Source organism: Littorina saxatilis, linkage group LG3 (genome assembly GCF_037325665.1).
Source record: "Littorina saxatilis isolate snail1 linkage group LG3, US_GU_Lsax_2.0, whole genome shotgun sequence".
NCBI lineage: Eukaryota > Metazoa > Mollusca > Gastropoda > Littorinimorpha > Littorinidae > Littorina > Littorina saxatilis.
The window spans coordinates 19,040,489-19,053,983 of record NC_090247.1 but is presented as its reverse complement, the minus strand read 5'-3'; the positions used below and the strand labels follow the sequence as shown (position 1 = coordinate 19,053,983).

Genomic DNA, 13,495 nt, shown 5'->3' with positions numbered 1-13,495 from the left:
AGGCCATGACAGCCCATCAGTTGTTCGAAACAAAGACAGCTGTACCAAGTGCGGGTTTGAACACCAAGACAAAAAGTGTCCGGCAGTAGGTCAGCGTTGTAGATGTTGTTCAGGCAGAAATCACTTTGCCCGAGTCTGTTAAAAACGAGCTGCGAAAGTGGACTTAGTCAGTGATTCTGATGATGAGTACTGGCTTGACGCAGCTACAGTAGATGTCAAAGAACAACGTGAAGCATGGACAGTAAACCTAGACTTCTACGGGAAGAAAGTCAACTTCAAAGTCGATACCGGCGCCGATGTGACTGTCCTCAGAGAGTGTGACTATATAGAATTTGTGAATCTGCCAAACCTGAAGCCCTCCAAGAGCTGCCTGAGATCACCTGGAGGAAGAGTCGACACAGTTGGTGAATTCATCGCTGAGACAATAAGAAAGAAAGTCACGTACCGCTTCAGAGTAGTGGTTGTACCGAATACTGCAGGTACAAATCTGCTTGGCAGAACAGTAAGTGAGAAGATGGGACTCGTAAAGAGACTGGAGGACATTGACTCAAGGGTCTTCGGATCCACAGGACTTTTGAAGACTCAGCCGGTGAAGGAGGGTTCAAAGCCATACAGTGTGCCAACAGCACGTCGAGTACCTTTCCCTATCCAGAAACAAGTCAAGGAGCAGCTTGACAAGATGGAGAGGGATGGGGTCATCAAGAAGGTGACAGAAACAGTCAAGGAGCAGCTTGACAAGATGGAGAGGGATGGGGTCATCAAGAAGGTGACAGAAACAGTCAAGGAGCAGCTTGACAAGATGGAGAGGGATGGGGTCATCAAGAAGGTGACAGAAACAGTCAAGGAGCAGCTTGACAAGATGGAGAGGGATGGGGTCATCAAGAAGGTGACAGAAACAAGTCAAGGAGCAGCTTGACAAGATGGAGAGGGATGGGGTCATCAAGAAGGTGACAGAAACAAGTCAAGGAGCAGCTGGACAAGATGGAGAGGGATGGGGTCATCAAGAAGGTGACAGAAGCGACCGACTACTGTGCGCCGATCGTCCCAGTCCGGAAGAAAGGAGGCAAAATAAGAATATGTGTGGACTACAAGAAACTAAACAAAAACATCAAGCGGCCACATCTTATGCTGCCAAATCTTTCTTTCTTTATTTGGTGTTTAACGTCGTTTTCAACCATTCAAGGTTATATCGCGACGGAGTGCTGCCAAATCTGGAGGATATTGCGCCACAACTGAAGAACTCCAAAGTGTTCACCACTTTAGATGTTTCAAGTGGATTCTGGCAGGTGCCGCTTGACAAAGACAGTGCTCACCTCACGACATTCATCACCAGCTTCGGTCGGTACTGTTTTCTCCGGTTACCTATGGGTATCAACGTTGGACCAGAGGAGTTTCAGCGCAAGATGTCGGAGACGATGAATGGACTCAGAGGGTGTGAGGTCATCATGGACGACATTCTCATTTACGGGGAAACACAGAAAGAGCACGACGAGAGACTGTCGCAGGTGCTGAAGCGAATCGAGGCCTCAGGCTTGAAGCTGAATCGTGACAAGTGTCACTTCAGTAAGTCAGAGGTAGCGTTCTTTGGACACAGAATCAGCAGTGACGGCATACGACCCGACCCAGGAAAAGTGGACGCTATAACAAAGTTAGAGCCACCAAAGAACGTGACTGAACTGAAACGCGTAATCGGCATGATCAACTACCTTGGCCGATTCACCAAAGGCCTGTCGACGACAATGAAGCCGATGACAGACCTACTTCGGAAGGACGTTCAGTGGAGATGGGACAGCGCACAGAGGGAAGCCTTCGAGAAGGTGAAGCTGATCATCGTTAATCTACCCTCGCTCCTGTTCTACAGTGTGGATCGACAGACTGTAGTAAGTGCTGACGCAAGCAGTTTTGGCCTCGGTGCTGTGCTCTAACAGCAAAATGACAGCGGTGACCTTGAGCCAATTGCATTTGCGTCCAGAACAATGACCCCAGCAGAACAGCGCTACAATCAAATTGAGAAGGAATGCTTGGCGAGCGTTTGGGTGTGTGAGAAGTTCTACAAATATCTTGTAGGTCTGGAGTCATTTCAACTTTTGACTGATCACAAACCTCTCGTACCGCTCATGTCTACCAAAGATTTGGACCAAGCACCACCAAGATGTCTGCGCCTACTCCTGAGAATGGCACGATTTAACGCAGAGGTTGGCATGTTCCAGGTAAGCAGCTAGTCATTGCTGACTGTCTCAGCCGCAGTCCTCTATCCTACACAGAGAGTGATGTCGACCGGGCAGACGACGTGGACGACTGCATTGACTTTGTTCAGTCGTCATGGCGAATAAGAGACCACAGACTTCAGTCACTCAAAGCCGCAACTGAAGCAGACGATGATCTCCAAGCAGTGATCAAGTACTGTCATGAGGGATGGCCAAATCAGATTCCCTCATCACTCAAACCATACCACAAGGTGAAAGATGACCTATCAGTTGTGAACGGTCTTGTCGTATTCAGAGACAGAGTAGTGATCCCTGTCAGTCAACGACAAGAAGTGAAAAACAAACTTTATGAGAGTCATCAGGGTATAGAAAAATGCCTGGAGTTTGCCAAACTAACAATATTTTGGCCAGGCATGAGAGCTGAACTGACGCAATTAGTGGCAAACTGCTCCACTTGTCGTGAGAATCGACCAGCACAGCGACACGAGCCACTGCGTCCGACAGAGCTACCATCACGACCCTGGTCACAGATTGGTGCAGATTTTGCATCATTCAGAAACAAAGACTATTTGGTTGTTACAGACTATTATTTACGCTGGATCGAGATCACACAAGTGACCTCTCTGTCAAGCTCAGCAGTGATCCCACGTTTCAAGCAGATATTTTCCACCCACGGCATACCAGACATAGTTGTGAGTGACAATGGTAGCCCCTTTTCCTCAAGAGACTTTGCTGTATTCGCCAGAGAATACGGCTTGGATCACCATACATCAAGTCCCCATTTCCCCCAAGCTAATGGCCAGGCAGAGTCAGGCGTGAAAACTGCGAAGAAGATTCTCGCCCAGACAGAGCCGCATGTAGCTCTGATGATGTACAGATCTACACCACACTCAGCAACAGGACTCAGTCCATCTGTCATGTTGATTGGACGCCAGCTGAAGACGAAGGTTCCAGTCCTGCCCAGCCGACTGCAGCCAGTACAACACAACGACAAAGACATTCGTTTGGCTGATAGTCACACCAAGCAGGACTACAAAAAGTACTACGATGAACGGCACGGTGTACGTCCCCTTCCCCAGCTCCAGCCTAACGACACAGTACTCATGAAGACAGACAACGAGAAAGGCAAATGGAAAGACTTTGGCCAAGTTCTCTCTCCAGCCGATGCCAGCGGAAGGTCCTACTTCATCCAGTCTCCCCGTGGTGTCCTCAGACGCAACAGGAAGAATATGCAGAAAGTGCCTCAGACTATATATACCATTCCACCAGACCCCGAGACACCTGAACTACAATAACAGGTGTTGGCACGAGCAAAAGGCCGCCACCACTGTGAGTTAGAGATGAAGACATCATTGATAGCACAATGGACTCTTTCAATGTGGATCATCCACAACGAAACGTCATCATCGTTACAGGCTTTGCCTCAATTTCTGTGTGTATGTGATTCTGTTGCAACAATTTTTCAATTGATAATATCATAAATTGTTTTAAGTCACAGATATTGGCTTGGTGAACACAAACTGATTATAAGTCCTATTATAATGTTAAGTGGTACTAAACAACAGTGAACGGAATATGGATCGAAAACAATTGGCTTTTACAAATCAGTACAACTGTGTCATAAATTATGTTTTTCGCAGAACTTTGCAAATGTCTACATCTTACATTGCTTCGTCATAAACATTTGTATTTGCCATAGAGTAAACACGCCACAGTAGCCAGTGTAAACAAATCATTGATTGTTTGCAGTGTTTTCGTTGTTAATGTTTCTGAATATAACCTAAACAATGCCTAACAGTGAAAACAAATCCAAATGTTTGTTCAAGGGAGATAATTTGAAACGAAATTGTTTTTCTACTGTAAAATGGCATGGTAATTTCCTTCAAAATAAAAGTAAAAATAAGGAATTAAGATATCTGCACAAGTTGCCTACCTAATTGAATCCGATAACATTGCTTTTAAGTGATTATTTAAAAACATTTTTTTAGTGATTACCATCAAATAAAAATATGAATAAGGAATTAAGCTTCTCTGCACATATCGTGTACCTAATTTAATCCGAGTGCAATTTGTGTATTAAGTAAAACTCAGTAAACATTAAGGAAGGCAATCAATAATATACGAATAAGGAAATTGTACAAACTAAAGGTTTAGTTACTATGTCAAACTGATTTAGTAGTGGGTGTAACAGACTTCAAGATGCAGATCAAAGGGACATCATCCTTGACAGTAGGGAGATTTAAAAAACGAAACGTCGGGACGTTTCGTTTTGAAGTTGTGGTAAACGTCATCATTTCGGGGGTCTCTCGCTGGAAAGGTGAAGGTCAACTGAAACGGAACGTGGAACGTCAAAACGCAGTCACGTTTTCCACCCCCAAAAAACGAACAATATTTCGTCAACTTTTGTGAGTATTTTTGCACACTAACAGTTTTATTTGTTGGCCATTTTATGCATTGCTAGATTCATCAACCCTTTCACAGTCTTTCAGCGCTGAGAATGTGTTCATTGGAGGTAGACAACTGTTGTGAACTGAAATATTTTGAAGGGTGCTGATCCTGGTACATTTATCCAACTTCATGGTGAGAAAGCAAATGGCGAAGCAGAAGTAGGTCATCGCATCGAATTTTTATTCTGGCTTCGAATGTGATTTTGTATAAACAAAGTCTGTGTGATTTATTTGGACTGAAAATAATTAAAGTATGCCCGATTCTGGACCACCTCCTAGGGTTTTTTTTTCCATTCTGATCGAGGACAGACGTGACAAGTACAAAACAACCCCCAGTTGGGGAAAGGCTTCTAAATCGGCACAGGCGTGTGCACAGGGCCGTTTTCTGAGAATGGGGAATACTCAGGGTATAATTGCCTACATGGTTCAGTAGAGCTCTTTGCCATAGGCTGTTACCAGTTGTAAAAATTGAGATGCGTGAAATGGATAAAAAAAATAATGAGTTCGAATGAGTAAATCTTGGAATTCAACATGAATGATCTAATTTTTGTGAAATACAATTGATGATGAGCAGGTGCATGAATTGAAAAATGTGAAGCTCTTGTGTGTGCAATGCGAGTATGTCAATCCTTTATTGACTCGTGGAGTTGAAATTATGCCATGCCCAGTCAGCGGATCATATCCTGCCATGCCCGGCCTTTCATTCCGAAACGAAACGTGAATACATCTAAATCTTGTCTGCGGCCTATGCCGTCTCGTTTCACGTTCCCTTTGGCGGGGTGACTCATTCACCAAACGAAACGAGCTGCAAAACGAAACGTGCTGTCTTTTAAATCTCCCTATTGACAGAGGTGTGGTGGTGGCTAAGGGATCAGTGAACTGCATGCTCTCTGGACACCATTACAATTGCCCGCATCCCAACAAGGTAGGAAGTCATTCACTTGTGCAGATTCATTACGAGGTGCTGTTGGAGGCTTTCATTGGCTTCTGCTCAACGCTTGCCGTGGTGGACTGGGCGTTAAGCAAACAAACAAACAAACAGTAACAGGGGTTGGCACAAGCAAAAGGTCGCCACCACTCATACTTATTGTTGGTGTCAGCCTATGGACACACAAACAATGCCACAACTTGGAAGGGGCAAGATGCAGCATATTCATGGTGTGCTTCAAATCGGATACTTATCTCCACCAGCTCAGGATGAATTGTTGCTGCATGCAAACTTCCAGGCGGCTAGTCATCGGTAAGCTTCGAAATCAGATAACTGGAAACAGCTTTTGTTTAAATTGCACGTGTACTTTAATTGTTTTCAGTGACGTTTTATCTTTATTTGTCTTGATATAACCTTACAAATACCCCAAGCAGTATGTAAGAAATGTTAAGTCCTTTGTACTGGAAACTTGCATTCTCCCAGTAAGGTAATATATTGTACTACGTTGCAAGCCCCTGGAGCAAATTTTTGATTAGTGCTTTTGTGAACAAGAAACAATTGACAAGTGGCTCTATCCCATCTACCCCCTTTCCCCGTCGCGATATAACCTTCGTGGTTGAAAACGACGTTAAACACCAAATAAAGAAGAAAAACAAATACCCCAAAGTGAATATAAATCGTGGAAAAATAGTTTGTTTAAGGGAGATAATTTGAAACTATTTTTTCTACAATAAAATGGCATCGTGACCTCCTTCAAAATGAAAATAAAAAGAAGAAATTAGGATCTCTGCACATGTTGTCTTCCGTATTTAATATGATTGCATTGCTTATAAGTGAAACTAATTTTCTGAAACAAAAATCAAGGAACACATTTAAATATGATACAAAGAAGGAAACTGTATATACATAATTATCATATGAAGAAATCTTTGACTTTCAAATAAGACACAATGCAGACTAGAACCAGTTTTTAATAGTTTTTTTAATGTGAGTTCTTTAAAAAAAACAATAAAAAGATATGTTAGCCACATAATTATGAAAGTTTGTCTTATGTTCTGAGAGTTCTAGAATGTAATATCTACTCTGTCCATCTCTTTGTCTGTCAGTCCAATTTTACTGAGTAGGGCATTGTTGTCAGTTGTTTCAAAATATGTACATGACATACTTCATGGTAAACAAAAAGGTGAAGTTTTGTGAGGCAATGCCAATTGCATATAAAGCGAGGTTTACAAAATGAATATCAAAGAGAAAACTATCGCCTTTTACCAAGATAACCCTTGAGTAACAACAGGCTGATATGATTCTCTCTGTCATATATAAAGCAAACAGTTGAACATTCTGTTCTCAACATTCCCGTGGTGTAGCGGTAACACGCTGCCTCCTGCAGGCAGAGTCCCAGGTTCGATTCCTGGCGGGAATCAGAGAATGCACAGTGGTCACAAAACTGGTAATACATGAGTGGACTTTGACTCAACAAGACAGATCAAAACACAAAAGCAAGACATTTCAAGAAAAATAACAAACCCAACTCGCACTAACAATCGGTGTAAAGAGGTGACGTGCTGTGTCAAACATTTCACACGGCATCCGATTGAAATGAGAAGAACAAGAACAAGAAGAACAAGAATTGAATCCGCCACATAGCATGAAAGTATTTGTCCTGGTGTGGAAACAATCATACATCCATACACTCCATGCATCTACGATACAATCATGTAATAAAAAAGTCAAAAAGACTAAGAACAACAACAACAAGTCAAAGTCATCACCGAAGTTCTACATTAAGGAGTAAAAACCATTTTCACACTTAAGCGAGTGGATCGGTCTCAGTGCTTTACTAAAACGATTAGAGCTCGGTCTCGTAGGTCTTTATGGGTTTAACATAATGTCGCTCAGTTCGACGGGTGTGTGTCCTTCTGTTTGCTCTGTGTTAAAAAGTAGTAAGTCTGACTCTGTTTTTCAAAGGACTCTCTTGTAACGTGTATTTAGATAATGGACATCGTATCATGATTGGCAGAGCAAAGTCTCGTAAGACGATGCTTGATGCGCCCTGGGTCAGTCTGTGGATGTGCTGCAGCGCCAGGTGTGATTGAAGAGTCCTTCCTGTCTTCATGACTGTCTGTGTCCAGCAGTCACCGTCTATCGTGGTCTCTTCCCACTAATCTGTATTGATGTTACAGGCTTTCATGTATCTTTTTCAGACGTCCTTGAATCTCAGTGCTGGCCGTATTCCATGCGCTGCACATGACAAGCCATCTAAGGCGCCGCTGGCTCAGGAGGGAGAGCTTGGTATGCCAGCTCGTGTGAGGATGTCGCTGTTCGGGATGCGGTCTTGTCATTTTACTTCTGGGAAAAGTCGTAGGCAGCACATGTTGAATGTGTTGAGTTGTCGTTCCTGGTGCATGTTGGTTTTCAAAGCTTCACTGCCGTAGAGGAGCGTGCTCAGGACACACGCCTGGTAGACACGCGTCTTAATTGTGTTGTCTGTGAGAAGCCTGTTTTAAAAAAATATATGAGGATAACTTCTGAAGAATGACGCTTTTAACATATTCATATATTAGGCCTACTCTCTATGATTTAAAAGTACTGAACATTATTTTGGTAGAAATAAGCGGATAATCAAACCGTTATATGCTGACTGTTAGTAACATGATAACAGACATGTCTTAATAATGATATCGCTATTCGCCTGCCCGCTCGTGTTCATACTTATTTTCTCGGCATGTTTGTTCCCATTTGCTAATTGTCAGCATATTACAAATAAATCGCAATGTGTTAGTGTTGGCTGCAACTACACGAGGAGAGTTGTCTATAATTGTGTTGATATCATGTTACAATAATTATGCATCTTGCTGAGGGTGAGAAGTGTAAGTAGTTTTGCTGTTTGAGTGACGTCATTATTTTCTTCGTCTGTTTCTAAAGCTGTTCGCGACCACATAAAATGTAACTGCATATCTACAGTACTACGAAATGTACTTCTACCACTACTAGATTACTGCTACCATCATTAGTTTAATGAATCAATGAATAAGTCCATTACTTACTGGATTAAGTTCCTAATCTATGAATCGATTAACAAATGTAAAGCCATTTCTTCGTCACTGATTGAGCACAGGTGCAAAATCGTCGCCTGAGAAGTATAAAAACGGTGAAATATCAAAGGGGAGTAACTGCCTTCAGTATCCGACGCGGGGAAACACACGAGTTACAGCCGCTGTCAATCTTTATCTTTACTGAATCAAAAAACAAGAAAGGTAAAAAAACGCTCGCGCTGGACCCGAGTACTCTTCAGACTGGCTTGCTCAATAAATATAAATGTTTGGAATGTCTGTGGTGTGAATGTTGGTTTCTGACCAGAAATGCAGATCTATATCTGGCCGATTCATAGATTCAACCTACAAACTGCGACCTCATCTGTGGTCAGATATGTTTCGACAAGCATTAAACGGATGAAATTAACCACATGCAGTTTATTCTTCAGAAAAATGCAGCGATACGCACCCCAAAAAATGGGTTGGGTTCGGTGATTTGTACATAAACGTCTTCCTCGCGATAGATTCGCTTATTATTTTGTCTTATGAAGCCGTCATCAACACGAACACAAATCAATGATTGCAGAAGCAAACTCTGTACCTACACGACCGAGACACAAGACTGATTATTTCACAGCTGCAATACACCAGTTAACAGTTTCGGGACTTACATGGTACAAAGAAGGAAAACTCACGTGATACCCAAAGCGATTCTGGTTGGACGAGAAATTTCGGTCGAGCAACCGCTGCATCGTCTGCTCAACGTGATGGTAGCAATTGAACGGGACGGTGTGTTTTCCTCTACGTGTCGTTATAACAAAAACCTCACGTTACATCCAAATTAACGATGGCGTCAACATGCTGTGTTATTGGTTGCAGTAATGGGAGTAACCGACTTAAAAAATGGTGGTCGGAAGATTGCAAAATTCATTACGTGCCTCGACGGTCGTTAGTGTGTGGTTGCGAATCACCATTCAGGTGGGCATTTGTTATCGTCTGTGTGTCGTGTTTTGACAAACTTTTAGTACGACTGATGTGAGCCGAATTTATTGGGGAAAGTTCAATGAATGCAAAAAGGTATGCCAAATAGTAGTTTGTCATGTTTCCTTTGCGTTGGGTTGTGGTGAAATACACAGCGGTTATCTGTTTGCGAGTTGCCTGGAACACGGTTTTTTAATAACATCTCTCGATCTTCACATATTTTGTCATGTGAATAAGAACAGAACAAGTTTGTCAAACATATTTCTTATTTTATCTGCATTGAATGAATTTACAACGTCCTTCTTGTTAATTGTTTATTCATAAAGACCACTTGTACTGAAGACAATGTTTCCCCCTTTCAACGGGTGGAGTAGTGCGCCGGAGTAGTGTCCCTTGCGTAGAAACGTGGGCGAATAACACGATCTGCGCATGCAGTGAAATCAACCGGAAAAGGAAAAAGACATAAACATGCCGAAAAACGATGTGCGCATCACCCGGAACTCGCAATAAGAGAAGTGCGCATGTGCGAGATCTAAAATGGCCGCGGAACTGTTAACTGGTGTATGAGAATAGAGAACAAAGACGTTTTGGGTAAGCTTACTCACGTCAGGTCTTCACTCACAAGCTAGGAACAGACGGAAAATTCCGAACAAAAGTAAATGACGTCAAAGTCTCTTTCGCTTTGCGTGTAACTTTGTCATGACGTATTTTTGTGTGACGCGTTCGGCTGTTCTATCAGGTCAATGGCTGCGTGTTGCCCCGCCGGTGTGAACTCCTCCTACGGCCAAGTCGTTTTTGTGGTTTATTTCGCATTTAGGTCCCAGGTAACATTATGAAGTTTTAATACGATCAATCGGACCTATCATCAAGTTAGTGTATCAACTTTTGAACGAACTGCGCCCAGTAGTTTCCCAGCAATAAGCTGTTAAGTCGAGACACACACACACAATTAAAGTCTGCTGAGCCCCAGTACTAGCGTACTCGGGGATAATGTCACGCTTTTGGACCTTGACTCTGAGAATGACCCTTTACCATAAAGGGCCTCACCACAAAGACCTGCTCACATACGTACTTGCCCATAGTTTAAAAAAAAAAGTTTAATTACAGATAGAATATATATCTGCTTCTCTATACTGAAGTAACCTTTGAGTCAAACACCAGGATGTAAACCAAAAACTGAATGTTATCAGATACTGTGGAGAGTCACCCGGAACGGTCACATCATCCAGCAACAGAGTCACAGTCACGTTCAAAACAGACAGAAGTGTGACCACACAAGGGTTCTCTGCGTCCTACGTCACTTACCCTTCCTCGGGTAAGTGCCACATTCTTTTTACAAATTAAGGTACACCGTATCATTAAGGCATACCGTATCATTGTTCAACCTAGAATTTAAGGTGTTATTCCAGGACAGTTAAAGTTGCAATACTAGTAATGGTAGTAATAACAGAAGTAGTTAGTATAATATAGTAACAGAAGGGGTAGTACGTAGTATAATTAGTTGTAATGATAGTAGTAGTAAAAACAAATGCACTGCTGCTCATAATGATGGTGTTGTTGATATGGTGTTGTTGTTATGGTGTTGTTGTTTGCATTTGCTTTGTTAATTGCACAATTATGCAAAACAATTGAACAAGTCGCGTAAGGCGAAAATACAACATTTAGTCAAGTAGCTGTCGAACTCACACTAATGAAACTGAACGCAATGCCATTTTTCAGCAAGACCGTATACTCGTAGCATCGTCAGTCCACCGCTCATGGCAAAGGCAGTGAAATTGACAAGAAGAGCGGGGTAGTAGTTGCGCTAAGAAGGATAGCACGCTTTTCTGTACCTCTCTTTGTTTTAACTTTCTGAGCGTGTTTTTAATCCAAACATATCATATCTATATGTTTTTGGAATCAGGAACCGACAAGGAATAAGATGAAAGTGTTTTTAAATTGATTTGGACAATTTAATTTTGATAATAATTTTTATATATTTAATTTTCAGAGCTTGTTTTTAATCCGAATATAACATATTTATATGTTTTTGGAATCAGCAAATGATGGAGAATAAGATAAACGTAAATTTGGATCGTTTTATAAATTTTTATTTTTTTTTACAATTTTCCGATTTTTAATGACCAAAGTAATTAATTAATTTTTAAGCCACCAAGCTGAAATGCAATACCGAACCCCGGGCTTCGTCGAAGATTACTTGACCAAAATTTCAACCAATTTGGTTGAAAAATGAGGGCGTGACAGTGCCGCCTCAACTTTCACGAAAAGCCGGATATGACGTCATCAAAGACATTTATCAAAAAAATGAAAAAAACGTTCGGGGATTTCATACCCAGGAACTCTCATGTCAAATTTCATAAAGATCGGTCCAGTAGTTTAGTCTGAATCGCTCTACACACACACACACACACAGACACACACACACACACACGCACGCACATACACCACGACCCTCGTTTCGATTCCCCCTCGATGTTAAAATATTTAGTCAAAACTTGACTAAATATAATTACAAGTAGATGTTTACGATTGTAACTAATTTCATCATGTATCACTTATTCGCAAACAGTATACACAAGCACCTTTCTGCAATGTGATTATGTTCAGTGACTTGTCTTAATTGGAGCGTTTATACTGATTTTAGCCAAAAGAGAACAGTAGTTTTGAAGAAACAATGAGATAGATAATGGGGCACACCAATCTGTTTTGATGTCAGGTTGCAGTATGCTTCGTTTACATGCATAGTGACAAACATTTAGAATCAATTAAATGACTGGTTTACACTTTTGTTAAAGTCCAAAGAATTAACCAAGTTACATTTTTAAATGTAGGTGTGTTGGTTTAATTGCGCATGCCAAAAAATCCAGTCTCCAACTGTAAAACCTGAGATCCTTAGCAAATCAGAAGACTCAACAATCAACATACACGCATTTTACTATCAGATGGCAAAAGCGTGCCGAGGATCCCTGATCGTGCCTATCATGTATTTCGAACAACGGGAACGCCTCCTTGAAATACTTAAAAGTCAAATGTATGATTTGACCGTTCAGTCATTCAGCAAAAAACTGCATAGACACCCTGCATGCCAGTCTCGTACACATTAGAGACGGGTGCAAAGATCAGCAGTGACAGTCGAAGGAATAATATCGCCCACACCCACTGCACCACTTGGGTAAGATCCCCTGTCGTTATGTTTATCAGAAACATCGCGAAAAGCAGCGGTTTTCGTCTAATTCCAGAATGAGAAGAAGAAGATCATGCACATGATTTGCACAAACTGCATGCAGACGTTGAATGCAGAATGGGTATAGTTTGGCTAAGGGGAACTTGGAACATTGGCGTGGTGGTAAGACCTCCTAATCGGGAGGTCGTGAGCTCGAATCCCGGTCGCTGCAGCCTGGTGGGTTAAGAGTGGAGATTTTTCCGATCTCCCAGGTCAACTTATGTGCAGACCTGCTAGTGACTTAACCCCATTCGTGTGTACACGCAAGCACAAGACCAAGTGCGCACGGAAAAGATCCTATAATCTATGTCAGAGTTCGGTGGGTTATAGAAACACGAAAATACCCAGCATGCCTCCCCCAAAATCGGCGTATGATGCCTGAATGGCGGGGTAAAAACGGTCATACACGTAAAAATCCACTCGTGCTAAAAACACGAGTGAACGTGGGAGTCTAAGCCCATGAACAAAGAAGAAGAAGAAGAAGAAAAAGAAGAAGAAGAAGGAACATATTTTTATTTATTTCATTAACAGTGCTAAAAAAATTGTTCACGGCGATTAGCACTGGTCAGACTTTGCGATTTGAGCCCAGGACACGTACATTTTCACAGATCACGAGTGTGAATATCCTCAGACCTGAAAAAAGTCCCATGATCACATTTTTATATTTAGTCAAGTTT

The 13,495-nt window shown here is 41.9% G+C and overlaps 1 non-coding gene across 1 annotated transcript; it reads left to right on the top strand.

The window, feature by feature from the left end:
• The first annotated feature begins 6,931 nt into the window (after positions 1-6,931).
• Positions 6,932-7,002, top strand: Trnaq-cug (transfer RNA glutamine (anticodon CUG)). Its single transcript has one exon. It is a non-coding gene; the product is annotated as a tRNA-Gln (tRNA).
• Positions 7,003-13,495: the final 6,493 nt, after the last annotated feature.